Genomic DNA, 13,921 nt, shown 5'->3' with positions numbered 1-13,921 from the left:
CCTCAGCTGTCCCCAGGGCTCCTTTTTCTTTGATATCTGTGGTTCTGTTTCCTCACATTCTTCTGCCAGAAAAGAAAGGAGGAAGACACATTTTCCTCTTACAATTGAAGTTTCACCAATTACTAGGAAGTTTCCTACAAGTTCCTGCATGGCCCATTATTCCTTAGTGATTAAAAAAATATATACTCTAATGCTTCTCACCATCTCTTGATTTCTGTCATCAATTGAATTGTGCCCTCTTTGAAATTCATATGCTGAAATCTTAAATTCAATGGATCTATATTGGAATTTTAATGATACAATTAAGGTTGAATGTGGTCAGAAGTGTGAGAACCTAATGCAATAGACGCGCTGTCTTTATAAGAAGAGGAAGTGACACCAGAGACCTCTCAGTTTTCACATGCACGCAGAGAAGAGTCCATGTGGAGATGCAGTGTATTAGAAGGTGCCCAGTGCATGCCAGGAAGAAGGTGCACCAAGAACCAACCCTGCCAGCACCTTGATCTTCAACATTCAGACTTCAGAATTGTAAGAAAATCAATATTTGTTGTTTAAGCCACCCACTCCCTGTTGTCTTCTTAGGAAGACCCAGACAGACTAACAACACATAACTCTGTTAGCGCTGTCTCCTGGATGGAGAATCAGCCCCCTGAGGCTGGGCACATCTCTCAGATTTCTATATAAAGTAGGCAAAAAAGAGTAGCTGTGATATAAAAACTTGTCATGTCCCTGTTGGCCAATTTCTGGGCAAAGTGTTTTCAAGAAGCCCTTGGGGCTTTGTCACAAAAGTTGTCTTTTATTTTTTCTGATGACCTAAGTAATGGACAAAGGGTACCGGCTGGATGGAGACGGACCACTGACCGTCTTCTGCTGTCTCCTTAGTATGCCACAGAAAACCACACCAACATTACTCTATGTCTTCAACTTTCTAAATTTGCACTGAATCTATCGCTAAATGAGGAGCTTCATGAGGTCTGAGTTTTGTTCCCTTCTTCCCAGTCTTCCTCAATTACCAAGGGCAGAAAAAACTTACAATGAAATTTGGCTGTCAATGCCCCCAACACCACATCACTTGTTAAGGTCTAGGAACTTTATTTGGGGGATAGTGAAATACACTTTTAAATGGAAAGCCCTAAAGCACATGCAACAGCTGAAGGAATGGCCACTGTGCACCTGAAGGCTGATGAGGCAGTTGGTAGGGTCCCATCCTCCAGGATGTTCCTGGGTGTTTGATGGTTGGATGCCTCATGCATATGGAAATAAGGACTGGACTGAAGTAGAAACAAGGGCCATATCCCATAGGAAAACAAGAAAAAAAAAGAAAAAACAGATAGGCATCCGTGAAGACAGTTAATTAAATTTTTTCCCAAAGTTTTCAGTGTTCTTAGCTAAATATGAATCTTTTCAATGACTGACAATTAGAAGGAGAATGGAGTTAGAAGTTGAGAGAGAAAAAAGTCCTGAGAGAGCAGAAAGAAAATTCACACAAAGCTGTCATATGGCAGAGGCCAGAATGGAGCTGATGCAACTATGCATTATTCTGCAGACCTAGTTGAGACTCTGTTATTTAAGGCAGGCCCAGTGGTGAAGAACTCCTTTAGTTTTTGCTTCTCTGAGAAAGGTCTTATCTGTCCTTTATTTTATAAAATGATTTACATGATAAAGTTTCTTATTTGGCAGACTTTTGTTTGTTTTTCATTCTTTTTCCCCCAGCAATTTGAATACAGTCATGGACCACCTAAGAATGTTTCAGTCAATAATAGACCACATATATGTTTGTGGCCACATAACATTGTAATTCAGTATTTTCACTAAAGATATTCCATATTTACATGTGTTTAGATAGAGAGATACTTACCACGGTGTTTAAGTTCCCTACAGTGTTCAGTGCAGTAACACACTGCGCAGGTTAGTTGTCTGGAAACACTGTGATATTCCACACAGTCTGTGTGTAGTAGGGTGTTCCCTGGAGGTTTGTGTAAGTTCACCCTATGATGCTTGCACAATGATGACATTGACTAGAAACACATTTCTCAGAAGTAATCTCTATCACTAAACCATACATCATGGAATATAATTCCTCTCCATTCTAAACTGAAAACCTGCTGCTGAGAAATCTGCTAAATCTGCTCTTTTTCCTTCTGTTTTCAAAAACATTTCCTTTTAACTATGTGGTTTCAAATATCTCTGATTTTTCTCATTTGGTTTACCTTATTTAAAACTTACAGAACTTCTTGGATGTAGATCAATATTGGCTTTTCCAGATTTAGAAAATTTCCATGCTATTACTTCTGTGAATATTCTTTCCACCTCTCTCTGTCTCGCTCTCTCTCTCTCTGTCTCTCTCTCTCTCTAACACACACACACACACCCACACACACCCTGTTCCTTCACTACCCTTTTTGTCTTATCTTTGCATAACTCCTCAATGCATAATTTAGTTTTCAGTGTGCTTCCTGACTCATAAGTCTTTAACTCTTTTTGATTTCTTTCCTTTAAATTTCTCTTCTCTGTCTCAACTATTTCGAATGATCTTTCTTTGAGTTTACAGTTTCTTCTATTACTTGATCTAGTCTGGTCTAAAATCTTCTATTAAAATTTTTGGCTGACTTATTGTATTCTTCAGCATCAATATTTTTGTTTAGTCATCTTCTAAATGTTTTATCTCTATTAAAATCCTCACACTGTTCTTGCATGCTGCCACTAGCTCATTGAATGTGTTTCTAACATTTACTTTAGATTTTCTGCCAGATAATCCTCCTGGCAGAAATGCCTCCTTTTCATTGACGTTGGTTTCTGGACCTTTATGTTGTTCTTCTGTTTGGACCATGTTCCCCTGCTTCTTTATTTTTCTTGACTGTCTTTGTTGCTATCTGTTCATTATAACAAACGCCATCATACACTCTTCCAAGACGAGGCTCATAGAGATCACCCTCACCAGTCAGTCCAGAGACAGTAATTTTGGGTCTCTGAAACCTTCATAGTATTTAGACTTCTGACTGTTCTTAGTTGCCCCAGGTTTTAGAGGATGATAGACTGTGCCAGGACTCACAGGTAGGTGAAGGAGAAATTATTTACTCAGGCAGCTCCTTGGAAAGTTGGACCACTGGACACAGTTTTACTTTTGAGGTGTGATTCTTCAAAATAATGTTAGTTCAAGCTTCTCTCAACCAGTCATTAAACCTTGACATTTTATAATTTCTTACTTGGATCTGCGGTTTATTCTTTGAATATTTAGCTAAAATCACAAACTAATTTCAAGCTGCCTATTTGGCAGAACGCTCTGCTGCAGAATTTCCATTTTCTGTGTTATCTGTTTTTGCATTTAAATCTAAGTCTGTATTAGTCATGTATCTAGAATGCAGAAAAAATGTCTTATAGTTCTTAATTTATTTAATTTGATGTGGTTTCCAGAAGATGTGAAAAACTCCTTTATTTATAAAATACCTGATTCCCCATTGGTCAATCATTTCCTCTTTAATTTGCCTGTCTCTTCTCACATGACCTATAATAAGCAAGGAGAAACGAAGACACACCATCGAGAATTTGCTTAGATATCCCATCAGCTAAATTTCTAAGTGTCAATTACTAATTCTAATTTCATCCATTCTAACATAATAAAGATAAATTCTATAGCAAGGTGCACATACTTTCCCGTTCTAATACGATGTTCATGACAGAAACAAAGCAGTTGTCTTCTCTGCAATGTGGCCACCTGAAGTCTGAGACGAGGGGTCACACAGGTATTTTTATGATATTTAAGGGTTTGGACAACAATAGTGATAACAATTCTGAACAACACTGGGTCCTAACTGAAAGGTTACAGATAAAGTTACTGCTGCTATTTTATATTAACACCTTATTAGAATGAAGCTCAGAGGAAGAGGCCACATCCTAGGTTACACAGTGAGGAGGAATGGAGCTGTGCTCTGCTCTCCACACTACGCACAAGATCCCAGACGTGAGCCCAGGTTCCACTGACACACGTGGCATCTACAGGGCAGTTCTCAGGGGATGATGTTAGGGCACCTGCTTCCTGGGGCAGGGCGCTTCCTTCTCTCAATTGTGCACTTGCTCCTTCTGCAGGCTCTAAAGTGAGCACTTGTATTGCCATGATTTATACATGCTCTTTCCCCAATATGGAAAAATATTTATAAAATTTTCAATTTATTTTCTCTGATGCACACTGCATTAGCAGAAAGGAATAAATCATGTTTCTTATCCTCCCATACAATCAAAAATTCCTGAAGACAGAGCTGATGTGATGTACTCATAGGTGGATCTCTGCTCCATCTATGAGGAGGTGGCCTTGGTCTTCAAGCTTCAGCAATTCTGGGAAGCGAAGGACACCTCCATCTCCTCCTCCCTGCTCTGCAGCTCACCTGAGAACAGCTTTCTTATTGGAATATCTTGTGTTTAAGGAATAAGAGTCCCTGTTTCAGGTTTGGGGGCCTGAGTGCACCTACTGGATCCAGCCCAGGACTGGAGACACTTTCCAGAACACAACATCACCTGAGACATGACCAGTCACACTGAAATACTTGCACAATTTCAGCTTCCTCAGAAGAAAATTAAAATTGCTGAGACTTTTTCATAAGCGTTGTGCCATGTCCTTTTTCTGTTTTCCTGCCTGTTCACTTATGTGAGACCAGGTGCCACATCTATGTAATCAGATTAGAATCCTGCCTCCAGTAACACATGAAGAGGACCTTTGGTTGTACTTTTGGGCTTTGCTCCAAAATGTAAAGATTACAACAGTCATCACCTCATTCTTATGTCAAGAGGCATCTGCACAATGTGATCTTCAATACCTTTTAGAATCCATCAGATGAATGAAGTTCCATTTTTTAAATGACCACTCCAAAAACTGGACAGTTGGGCATGCCCAGAATGGCAGTTGACACGTGCTTAACTGGAACCGAAGCTGCAGAAGCCACAGGCTGTTGAAGGCACGTGCATGGTAAGCACTATAGAGACCTGCAAGACAGATGTGGACTAGGGTGAAATGACAGTTCCAGAGGACCACACAATCCTCAGCCTTCTGGAATTTTTCTCCAGAAATCTCCAGAATCTAAAAAATACAATCCAAATACATCTCCTATGGGTCAGAATTGGGGAAGTTTAATTACTGAAACACATACCAGGAGCCTTCTCCAAAAGATCCTACAGGGAAAAACTTTTCCAGATCCTTATGCTATGTGAGGGGAAGACAAATCTACCCATTCCAGATCCCTCCCTGATTCCTCCATTATTATACGAATGAGTAAAGTTAGCCAATAGGGTAAGATGTAAGCAAATAGTCCAGGGAAAATGAAACCACAAAAAGGAGTAAAGAAGAAAATTCAGCTTTTCCCCTGGAGACGCGTGGTCAAGGTCACAGCCCAGAAGAGGAAGGTGATCAAGTCTCTAGGTTTCCACTGTAAGAACAGACAGTGCTGACCTACACTGCACAATTCATTCTAACCAGGCTCTGGATTAAAGATGAGAGAGTGGCAATGCACAGACTCAGAGGAGAACATACAGAAACTTAGAAAAAAATTACAGAGAGTTAGACAAGGACAGTAGAGCAATACGAAGCCTCTGACTTCGAGATTTTTAAAAACAAGGTCTTGGAAACTCCCTCATTCACCTCAGCTTCTTTTATCATGAAGACTTTTCAAGGTTCTTAGCTGAGACAAAGAAAGTAACAACCTGCATGCACTTCCCAAGTCTTCACTTGGATCCTGTTGGCTTTAGATCTCTAGGAGAAGAAAGTCAGATACTGGGCCTAGTGTCAGTGTAGGAGGCACTTTCTACAGGTGAGGCACTAGGAAGAAGGGAAAACGTGTGTTATTGGAATATTGGATACGAAGTGTGCCTCACCTGAAAGCATCCGCGCCTGCTGGAAATCTCCGATGCAACACTCAGCTGCAGGGAACAAGGCACACCCAAATCTCCTGTAAGGTTTTGGATTCGTTTTCCGCTGATTCGGTGCATCTGGAGCTTAGAGAAGGTGCTCCCTCCTGGGTCATAGAATCCTTGCTTTGGGTCTCCCTGTAGAGTTCACTAGGTTTAGTAAGACTAATCAATTGTTTCAAGAGATGGGGTCAGCAGCATGTGCTGTCACTGAAGGATTATTCTAAGCCAGGACAAAGCCATTTCATGTTAGGCTAGGGAAGCTGAGGGAAAATGCTATGTGAGTCCCATGGGAACTTCCTCACAAGGCAAGGGCTGGGCTGGAGGGGACACTCAGGAGCCACCCAGCCCAGGTTCCAGCCCCGGAGCAGGTGCACAGGAGGCTGGGGACAAGGTTTCCTCTCAGCGCCTGTGTCTTCCTTTGTCAACAACAAAACAACTAAGTGTTCAAGAAGTAGTGGATATGCCTTTAAATGTCCTGTTACATCAGAAGCATTCATATAACATAAGGCAACAAGAACTACTTTTCAAAGTGGGTTTCTAGGACTGTAAATATCTTAATAGTGAGGATATAATGGATAGGAATTGTTTACGAATTGAAAGGGCACAGTATTCTGGGAGGCACTATATTCCTACGAATAAAAAATTTGGACTTTAGTGTTAAGTAATGTTGCCTACATTGTGTGAGTGACAGGGCAGTGATGGATCTGACAGTGTGGCAGGTGCATAGACCTAGTGAGTCAGAAATCAATATGGAAAGATGAGGATCTATGGATATGAAATGAAAGGATGTAAACAGTGCATGAAATTCTATTAAATGGAGTAGGAAATAAAACTCAAACTTATCCAAAACACAAATTCCTTTACGATTATTTTGGGAGCAGTGAGTTCATCAGGAACCCCAAACTTCTCTTACATCTTCTGATTCCTATTGTCCGTGAGATGAGAAAATCAGCTCTAACTATGCATCACAGGGCAAATCTGTAAACCAAGAGTGTTTCTATTGAAGATCATGGAGGATCAGGAAGCCAGGCAGGTGCTGGAGACATTGTCTCAGGAGCGCCCAGATGATCTCAGGGGGACCTGCTGGACACTCACATGGGACATCAGCTGTCACTTTCTGAGTCACCAGTGAGCTGCGCTGATGCCTGGTGGGACTAGGATGAGGTCAAGGCACCTTCTCAGTGTCATGGAGAGTGATGGTTCCAGAAATCATCCAGGCGGTCTCTACGCTAATCAAATATGGGTTCACAGTGAGGATCATGTCCTCTGGGAGCTCGGTCTTCAGTGAAAGGATGTCTGGACATCAAAAGTTTGTAAATGGAGCAGAGTCTGCATTTCCTCAAGGAGGATTGGGGCTGGGAGCATCAGCATCCCACTCTTGTAAGGCTGATGTGTCATTTACCTTCCCTTCCTTATCCTGAATCAGGGTCTTGAGCTATGAAATGCTCTGACTCATGAATACACAAATAACCTGAGATCCACTGAGGTAAATATGAATACGTCTCAGCCCTGAGAGCATCACCCAGAAACCACATCCCTCAGCTAGAGAAGCCCCAGGCAGCGCAGCTCCTCATCACGGACTGGATTTGGAGGATCATCTTTCTGGTGGCAGCAGCGACAGGTAAGAGGCTGCCAAGTCCCAGTGATGAGGACGGGATTGAGTCCAGGTAAGGGGGTTTTCATCAGCTCCTGCGTCCTCCCCACAGGTGCCCATTCCCAGGTCCAGCTGGTGCAGTCTGGGACTGAGGTGGAGAAGGCTGGGTCCTCAGTGCAGGTCTCCTGCAAGGCTTCTGGATCCACCTTCACCAGCTACTTTATGCAATGGGTGCGACAGGCCCCTGGACAAGGACTTGAGTGGATGGGATGGGTCTACCTTGGAAATGGTAACACAAACTATGCGCAGAAGTTCCAGGGCCGAGTCACCATCACCAGGGACGTGTCCATGAGCACAGCCTACATGGAGCTGAGCAGCCTGAGATCTGAGGGCACGGCCGTGTTTTACTGTGCAAGACACACAATGTGAGAACCCATATCCTGAGAATGTCAGAAACCCCAGGGAGGAGGCAGCTGTGCTGGCATGGAGGAGATGACAAAGATTATTAGGTTGAAGACTTTCTTAGAAAATGGCATTAAGTCATTAAAGAAAAGGAAAAATATAAATGTGTAGTTAAAAAATTTTAATTATTTGAGAGATTGTTCACACAGCATTTATTCTGTAAGAGAATTTCAGGGATTCGAGAATGAATCAAATTAACAAATCTGATAAAGAACTTCCTCTGAACAAATCTTTGTAAACATGAATTTCTGAATCAGTGTTGTAAATATTCTAGGACACAAACACAAGTTCGCATTTTAAGTTTACTTTTATCTCTATTTAAAAAATGCCAAAAAATCTCATTTTGTGCATGTAGCATTTTGAATTCCCACCATCAATTCATGATAGTCCTTGATTTCCCACATTCGTATTGCCATTTATCATTATGAGAATGGGGTATTTTAACCATGCTAATAGGCAAGTAATGGTATCTAATTTTTATTTAAATGCACATGTTCCTAATAAATATATTGTTGGTAAGATGCCTCTCCTGATAGTTGGTTAATTTTTAACTGCATTTCTTTTGATGAGTTGTAAGTTTACTTGCATACTGGCTATAAAAGTGATTTAACGAATTAAAAGAATTCATTTAACAAATATGTGACTTGGAATTATTTTCTCAAAGTCTGTGGCTATCTATTACTCCCTTATCAGTGATCATTGCAGAAAAATGTGTGTGTGTGTGTGTGTTTGCACACATTTAGATAAAAAAAATAAAAAATTATTCATCCATAGATAATGGCTTTGGCATTATATCTGAAATCTCATTACAAAATACACTAATAGTGATTATTTTTTTCCATGTCTCTAATCTCAGGACACAATCAACTCATGAGTGTTTAAGCTTCACCTACTTGATTGGAGGACTCTCCACCTGAGATATTTGGAATGCTTCTGTAAGGAGATGTGTTCTTCTTGCCATTATTTCTCTATTTAGTCATCCATTAATATCTGTATTGGTGTATGGATGTCTATTTCATTCTCTGAAGAAGATCCTTGCTACAGTATTCATTTTATTGTTCAAATCATCACAGCTTTATTAGGTGCTGGGAGCTAATTTATTTTGGATCCTGCATCCTTACAGCACACCTCAAGCTTTTGCTTTTGAACACTTCCCCGTGTCCTGGCATTACAATACATTCTAAGCACGTTTTCTATATTACCTTTTTCAAACATAGAATCGGCCATTTTTCTAAAGACTGCTTGTTTCTGATATTAAAGAATAGTATTAAAATAAAAAATTGTAATACTGGGTATGTGTGTTGTTAATGTGGTGTAAGTATTCCTAGGACCTTTCAACCAACTGACCTAGTAAATGGGCATGTTTATATGAACCCATATTTGTGGACACATCGAAACTTTTATGCATCTAATCTTCTGTAACTTTATTGCATTACAAATGAGAACACACTGGCCTCTCACCCAACTATGCTACCACATGGACCTTTCTAGCCCTCCTTTATTGACTGTCCATAACCCACTGCAAAGTGAGGATCCCCATCCCACCATATGCCATTTGACTACTTAGCTGCACAATTTCAGGACACATGCCCAGCAGTATCAGAAATGTAAAGCTGTATCCTTGTGGGAAACATGTTTATCTACTAGAATAGAGTGTTTATGTGTAATTTCTTTACACTTTAAACTTATAGAATTTTCTCATTTTCAACGTTCTTTAGGTCAGCGACTTCATTTCCCATGTTCTTCAGGGAAGTTATTTCAATGACACGGTATAATCTGATTTATTTGAAATTCTGTAAGAGTCAAAACTGTAGTCAAGGAAACGTATAGAGGATATTCCAGGAATTTAGAGAGTGGGTATAAAATAAGTTTGTAAGGAACGGTTTAATGACACTAAAACTACCCTTACTGATATGCAATGGTTGAGACATGACACAGTTTGTCTAAGCACACAATTTTGTGATGGAAAATATAAATCTAAATAAATACAATTTCAAAAGTTCATTAACCCCGGGATCAAATACACCTTGTATAAAATTATCTAATAACTTTTTTGGTGAGTGTAGGGATGTCATCAGATGCATGCAACAGAGATTGAAGTAATTTTCTACATTTGCATATGTCATGTTTCCATTCATTAAAGACATTTTATTTAAAAAATCAATTATCTACTTGACCCAGGTTTTTTCTTCCCAGCAAGAAAATAACCCACGGGATTATTTTCTTTCACTGGTTGAGAACGGTTTTCCCAAACTTCAGCTCAGTTCAGTCATGCACTGTTCCTGAATGGGCATTTACTCTGAGATTTGTACACACACCTGTCAGCGTGTGGGCTCTTCTGTCAGAAAAACACACCTTTACGCATGTGGATTCTTCCCTCAGACAAACACACATGTCCCCAGGTGGACTCTTCCCTCAGACCACCACATATGTCCTTACATTTACTCTTTCCTCAGAAAACAGACATTTCCTCATGTGGACTCTTGTCTCAGACAAACAAACATGTCTCCATGTGAACTCTTCACTCAGATAAGTGCAAACATTTCCACATTGACTGCTTCCTGACACAAGCACATATATCAATGTTGAACTGCCCTGCGGAAAAGATGATGGCAATTATAAACCCCAGCCCTGACAAGGTGTAGATCTGCATTTTTTTCGTTGTAACTTAACTTTGCCTCATTGTCAGGAACAGTGGTTTGCAGCTCTAAATGCACTGATTACAGACAGATGTCCATTTTCTTTGGAAATGCGAATATTGTGTTCTTACTGGACATATTTGTCGAAATTGTTTGCTACTATGAACATACCTGAACAGTGTCCACATTAGAGAATAAGAAAGAGTAATAGGCAGATTCACCCTGTGCATCCAGACCCAGGAATCGTTTGTCTTTGCCCTCCCTGAAATGTAGACACAGAGGATGGATGAGCAATGCTGAGCGGTGCACCCATGACCACAAAAAGAAATACATGGAAATGTGTCCACTCCCCTCCTTATGAAAGACAGCTCATCCCCTGTTCCTTCAGGTCCTGGTGAGGAGCCACCCCATGTCTGTGCCCTTCCTCAGTGTCCGCACTGTGGGGTCTGCACTGATCTGGGCTTCCCTCCTCATCACCCTCAGTATCAGGGGCCCTTGTGAATCAGGTCCAGCTGCGGCTGCTCCACATGGGGCTGTTCTCAGTCTGTTCCATCTGTGTTTGCAGAATTCCTGTTTGAAGTTCACTGGTGGAGTATGAGGGGGAAAAATTGTACAGCCCAGTGGTTCACTGAACCTCTCCTGCAAAGCCTCTGGATTCACCTTCACTGATTGCAGCATAATCGTGGTTCATCAGCCTCCAGGACTGGGGCTGTTGTGAGCAGCAACAGGGAGAAATTCAAGAGGAAGTTCCCAGTGGTGCCCTCCATGACGACAAAGGAGCGTCTCCGTTCCCAGGGCGCTCTTAAGTGCATGGTCTCACTGACATCTTTACTTCCTTAATCACGTTTGTTCTGTAAATCACAATGAATGGGGCATTCTTCATCTATTATATATTTGTTAAGTCTTGTTTGACATCTTTTTACAAAACTGGTCACTTTATCTTATGTAACATCCCTGTTAAGTCCTGAAAATCTTTTTTGATATCTACTTTGTCTGAAATTTACACAGCAACTATAACTTTCTTTTGGTTCATATTTTCATCGTCCATCATTTACCATCTTTATCTTTTCTATTTGTGGATATGTACAGTAACTTCCTTGTCCGTAGCTAATAGTTGGGCCGTGCCTTTTTAAATCAACTACAATAAATTCTATTTTAAAATTAATATTATTTTTCTGTTATTTTGTGTTTAAATTAGCATTTCATAACGATGTTTATTTCTCTATTAAAATATTATCTAATTCACATTTTATAAATATTATATTGGCTGCCATAAGGTTTACAATAAGAATTGTATGGAATTAGATTCTAATGCAGATACTGTGATGGCCTTGATCTAAAGTACAGAGATAGTGTAACTGTGTGCTTTGAATTCCTCCTTCTCACCACTCCTTCTTCTTTACTCTCAGTTTGCACGTACATATAAAATATAATATATATTTTATCACTTTATATAGTTATATGTTATAGCAATTACAAAGATAATAACTGCACTTCATCTTGATTTTCCCTTTTTTTACAATCTTAATTTCTTTGTATAGATCTATGTTTTGAGTGCATATCATATGGCTACTCGAAGAGAAACTTTGCTAACATGTGCCCTGAAACATGAATCTACTGACAAATTGTCTCAGGATTTTTTTTAACGACATAGTTTTATTTGCTTTCACGTTTTTATAAAAATGAAATGCATGTATAATTTCACTTTTCACTTCGCTTGTAATTTATTTTCTTGCATTTATTTTTTTCTTCCAGGAGATGATCACATATTACATTCTGTTGGGCCTTTATTAACCACGTTTCTGTGAGTCTGCTCAGGGTTGGATTTCAAGTGTGTGGTTGCAATGGCTATCACAGTTGAAGTCAGCTTCTCCTGTTCACAAAAGCTCCAGCAATACCTGATTTTGTGTCCCTGTTTGGCTTTGGGTTTTCACATTTCATTCTCCCCAGAGAGCCTCTTTCAGCTGTGGCAGGTGCATCCTGCTGACACTTTTACTTGGTGATTGTTTGTGTGGTGAATGGGCTTGGACACAGGGGCACATTCTCCAACCTTCTGACTAAGCCTCCTTCTTAGCTATGGGTGGTGTGACTGGCTCTGAAGCATGGCCTTACAAGTGTTTCTGTTCCTTCCCTTCCCCAGTGTCAGAGTGTCTCTTCCCAGCCACAGTGGATTTTCATCAGCGTCCTCAGCTTCTGACCCTCTGTCCTTACCCCACAGATTCAGGATTTCATTCTGCAGGAAAGAGATGGGAGGTGTTTCTCGGTAGAGTTTCCTTGGTGTCCTCTGTTTCCTTGTGTTCTAGTTGATTCTACCAGTGCCTACAGGACACAAGATTTAATAAATGTCTCCTTGATACAATGAAGGGAGACTCAGCATTGAATGGAGCTGCTGTTCTTCCTCCCCAGTCCACACCACAGGACAGCAGGAGGGTGAGTTGTCTGGGGATTTCCCCAATCCTGTAGGAAAAACCTGCAAGTGCCGGGAGTTTCACACTCTTACAAGATTAGCACACACGTCCTCAAAACTCATGAAACCTTTCCAGGTTAGCTTTTTCCTTCTTCAACACCATGCCGTGAGCGGCACCTGCCCCAGTTACTCTAATAAATGAACCCTAGTTCTCTCTGCAGGCCCCTATTTTCTCAGAATACAGGGATTTTTTTTCTCTGTGACATCAACTCAGATATGTTGAAGGGTTTATTTTTTGTAGTTATTCATGGTTTTTGTTAACGAGGTCAGAATAAGATTATTTTCTCAATCTTTACATTATAATGCTTAGTATCTAATTTCTAAATAAAATTCAGAAACTGAGACAACATATCAAGTATCCATTATTTGGTGCATTGTCAAACAATTTGAGAAATATTAATGTAACAAAATACGATGAGCTGTTGAAATCAAGGCATGAATCATTCACATAAGAACACGAGGATATTATAAAATAATTGTGGTGAGTGAAGGAAGCTGAAGAATTCACAGTAAATCTCATGTGATTTTATTTGTATGAATTGTAGAAGATGCAACTATTGTAAATTAACATGAAGAAGATCTGAATTTTCTGAGAAAAGGGTGGTACGAGTAACAAGGTGGTGAAATGAAATTACAGAGAAGTGAGAGAAAAAAATAGAGGTTAATTGAATTGCTAACAGCATGATTGAAGTGCTGATTCAATGACTGCACACATACATCAATATTTTCCAAATGCTGCACTGTCAATTTGTTTCCATTATTAATTGATTTTAATAAAGCAGTAACAAAAATGAATATATTGGCTGGGAAAAAACAAGAAACAGATAAATATTGACACTTGAATAATCACGGACTCCTGAC

This window comes from Piliocolobus tephrosceles, chromosome 6 (assembly GCF_002776525.5).
Source record: "Piliocolobus tephrosceles isolate RC106 chromosome 6, ASM277652v3, whole genome shotgun sequence".
In the NCBI taxonomy this organism is placed as follows: domain Eukaryota; kingdom Metazoa; phylum Chordata; class Mammalia; order Primates; family Cercopithecidae; genus Piliocolobus; species Piliocolobus tephrosceles.
Note: the sequence above shows the minus strand (reverse complement) of the source record.